The sequence below is a fragment of the Gavialis gangeticus genome, unplaced genomic scaffold (genome assembly GCF_001723915.1).
Source record: "Gavialis gangeticus isolate Ggan-Ray unplaced genomic scaffold, GavGan_comp1, whole genome shotgun sequence".
Taxonomy (NCBI): Eukaryota; Metazoa; Chordata; order Crocodylia; family Gavialidae; genus Gavialis; species Gavialis gangeticus.
This window is the reverse complement of record NW_017729022.1, coordinates 140,380,586-140,384,701: the sequence shown is the minus strand read 5'-3', so window position 1 is coordinate 140,384,701 and position 4,116 is coordinate 140,380,586. Positions and strand designations below refer to the sequence as shown.

Genomic DNA, 4,116 nt, shown 5'->3' with positions numbered 1-4,116 from the left:
GCCTCTTTCCTCCCGCTACAAGGGACGAGGCTGCTACAAGCAGTAAAGAGAGGGGAGCAGCAGTGCCACCAGAGCCACTGCCTGTGCCTGAGACTCTCTCATGTCCAGACACAGCAGCCACAACCTCTCCCACCATAACTGCAACCAGCACAGCCGCGCACTCCACCCCTGTGTCACTGCCTATGCTGAGCCTCCCAGCGCCAGAAGAAGAGCTGGCATTGGATCTGGCTCTCAGGGGCTAGCAAGCCTGCAGCTCTGAGCTCCCTGTGGCTTTTCACACAGAAGTCACAGGAGGTTTTCTCTCAAGAATTCGGGGTGCTGTTTCTCCAAACCCCCTGAACCTATCTTGTTGAAAGATGGCAGGCTTTGTGGGCTCCTCAGGAACTACCATTCTTGCAAGTTTCATCAAGATCAGACAAGAAATGCCCAAGTTATAGCCTGCTTCGACCTTCCCCATTATAGCCTATGGGGAAGTCGAAGCAGCTGGGATATTCGAATGAGCTTCGACCTCAAGTCAAAGTGGACCCGCTTCAACTCAAAGTGGACGGCAAATTGAAGTGGGACCCGGTTTAATATTTGACACGGCTGTTGAATCGCGTATTACCTGCTTTGCACAGCCCTAGTAACTAACTAAAATCCTTCTTTTGTCTCTGGAAAAAGATAGTGTATAATTTAAGGTTTATAATACTGGATTATATCAGCTCTGGACGCTCTGAAAAGTAAAGTAAAGTAAAGTAAAGAACTTAACTTCATCCTATTAGTATACCTAATTCCTAATTTGAGATTTCTTTTTAATTCTCTGTTTATAGTTAGGAAGTGCTTTTAGTGGTTAAACATATGGCTTTTGTCATCCATCTGGTCAAGCTCTGCCTGCTTGTCAAGTAGCTGAATCCTTCCCATGTACAAACTGGAGTCATCATGATTACCCTGGCCAGTCCACCAAAGAGCCAGTGCTCTCTTTCTTCCTTGGAGGGAAGGAGGGAGAGTGGGAAACTATGGGACACTGGTGGTCCTTGCCACCTAAAAGAAGCATAAAGGCATTCAAGTTAGATCACTTCTTCCCATGCTAGCTTTCTTATAGAAGAGCCAGTTCTCTTCTGCAAGCAAAGCCTATCTGTTCCCTGTTTGTATCAGGCAAAAGACTTTTTCCTTGCACAAGTGTAATGTCTGTCCATAGCCTTAGAAAACAACAAACTTGCTGAAGTCAAAGACCAAACAGTCAAAGACCAGAGTACAACAACTCCTCCCTCTTTATAGTTTTGCCAGACCCTCTATCATGGGATCTCCTGACAGGCCTCAACAAAAGACCATAGACCCTTACCAAATTATTTTGCTTCTGATAAACCAGTTTTCCTGAAGAGAAGCTACCCTATTATCTAGGGTGATTCCATTGCAATGGAAGACAGCTTAAGTCAATAACTACTTACTGTTTGCCTTGTATCACTATCTTTTGAAATTCCAGCCCATCATGGGGGGCACAGAAAAGGCAAGCAAACTTCAATTTACAGTCAGACACAGTCATACAGAGCTCCCAATACTACACAAAATGTGTAGACTGTACTAAGATTCCCTAGATCACTGTAGTTCCATTACAGCACCCTTTTGACAAGGATACTAGCAGGCAGCTGAAATGTGTCTGGTCTATAGTCAAGTTATGCCAGGATAGTTACGTTGGCAAGGAGAGTGGGGAGGAGTGGGGAGGTTCCTATTCTTGACTACTAAAACTATTTCTGCCAAAGCCCTAGGATTAATGCGGTTTTACTAGCAAAAAGTTCTTTTGACAGTATCGTATCCTCTCTTGGCAGAAATTGGTTTAAGCTATATTAGCAAAAAGGTTCTTCCTGCACCTTCATTAATATATCAGTATATTTCTACTGGTTAAGCTCTAATGGCCAACTCCTTCCAAGTGTAGACAAGACCAAGAAAACAAACTAAGAGGAAAGGCTGGCTATATTCCTAAGAAGACATATTGAAACTGAACTGTTTTAACTTCTCCCAGCTATCCAGCATACAAAATCTATACAAAAAATCAAGCTTGTTACTTTATATGTTTGAAAATGTATATAAACAGAAAGAAAGCCAACACACATGTTATCATGCAACATGAGTTTCATTTAGTCCAGCTTGAAGAAAAGAAAAATATGCCAGAAAGAAGCAAGTAAAAAGTGGTAAGGTGATGGCATAAAAGGTAGACTGACTGAAGCAGACAGAGGCATAACAACATGGGGCAGCTGCCACACACAGGGACAGTGGTGAGTTCTGGTTGCTGCTGTGCCGGTGAGACGATAGTGGGGCTGTGGTGAAAGCTTTTTTTTATGCTCCCCATCCCCCCTGAAGTCAGCGCCTGGGTTGACTGCCCAGTTGCTCTACCCTAGTTACAGCGTAGGGAAAAGGAGTTCTTAGATTGCGTACACTACTCTTGTAAATCAGACACACAACAGCAAGCCCATGTTTTCCATTACAAAACTTTTGGCCAACATTTTCAAAAATGACTTGCCCTTGTGTGCCTTTTTTTTTTGTTTGTTTTTGAGTGTCTGACTTAAAGCAGGCATGATCTTCAGAAAGTGCTGAATCCCTTACCGCCTCTAAAACTCCACCAATTTCATTAAAGCCAGGTCTATACTTCCTTGTGCATTTTTCCAGAGCCAGACATACTGGTTGCACCCACATAAGCAGGGACATTTGTTTCCCTGGGGACAACTAGCAGCAGGACACCTTGTACCACTACTAGTTCTCCCTGGGAAATATCTATGCTACACACCCTCTGGCACATGACAAATTATCCCGGGTAGGGTAGGGGAGGCTGGGGCCAGCACTGGGCTGCCCTCAGCAGCCCTACCAGGGTCCCTGGGGGCCTCCTGGGGCTGCAGCAGCGGTGATCCTGCCACTTGAAGCCTGGCCGGTAACCAGAGCATGGCTCCAGCCAGCTAGGGTCTGGTTTTCAGCGGAGCACACCGTCCCCACTTGTGCCAGTCAAACCCCCCACTTCACTGATCCCTTCCAGCACAGAGAACAGCTGAATATGTGGTATATGGCACCACAGATGTGTCTGCAGCGCCATATACCTCATGGCTGCACTCATCTGGACACAGCCACTGTGGTTAATGCTAGAACCAAAAACCCCCACATAGTACTAATATAAATAAAAATGTTCTATACAAGTTAATGGAAACTGTTGGATGGTAAGTGTATAAGAAACCCAAACCTAAAGATGAAATAAAATCTGTTAGCCAGGTTGGCTCTTAATTAAAAATGAATTTAATTCTAAAGAGAAAGAAAAAAGACTACTCAGATTCTGAATGAAATCCAGAATTTCATTTATCCAAAAAACAGAAAGAAAACTTAGAACAATATTTAGATATACATGCAAGTCTCTACTGTAAGTTTTTTTCTCTTTGTGTTTAAATAAGACCCTGTAAATGGTTGCTGGCACCTTTTGCAATTTTCTCTCTTAATTCAGTGGTCATAAAGATGAACACATAAGATTTAAAATTGGAATCTGAGGACACTCATCCATTTGGCACTGAGAAGTCCAATTATACTTAGGTATTCTGATCCAATGACTGATTTAAAATGTAATTGTCTCTTGTGGCACTGAAGTAGTTGGCAGGAATATAAGCTACAAACACTTGAACTAAAAAGCAAACTTGTTAGCTTGTTTATCACCCCCTCTGTCCATTAACTTTACCCCAACAGTACTTCGTAAAAAGCTCTTTCTCATATACTCATTAGGAAACAAAAATACAATTGGGGTTCTTCACACAATCCATTTTCAGCTACAGTGTGTTCAATTCTAGAAAGATTTTAGAAAACCACTCAAGATTCTAGGAGAGGCAACTTAGCCAAGAGACTACAAAACCTGTTTTTAATCCTGATCATGCCTCAAGACTGAAGACAACGTGGGCAAAGTGGAACTGCTTTGTTTTTCATTTTCTGTAAACTGTGATCCTTACCCCGAAGAGCAACACTGAAATTTGAATAGCCAGACTTAGAGAAGAGTTTTGAATTTCAAGCAGAAAGAAGCTTACAGAGGTGTAGAGTATTACTAGAAAAATTCAATGTTAGTAAGCAAAGGAAGCTACAGCCATTATATATATATATATATATATATATATA

General features: G+C 42.4%; 1 protein-coding gene across 1 annotated transcript in view; it reads right to left on the bottom strand.

Moving 5' to 3' along the window:
- Positions 1-4,116, bottom strand: part of MACROD2 (MACRO domain containing 2) — a 1,830,990-nt gene that overhangs the window by 1,403,545 nt on the left and 423,329 nt on the right. The window lies entirely within an intron of this gene.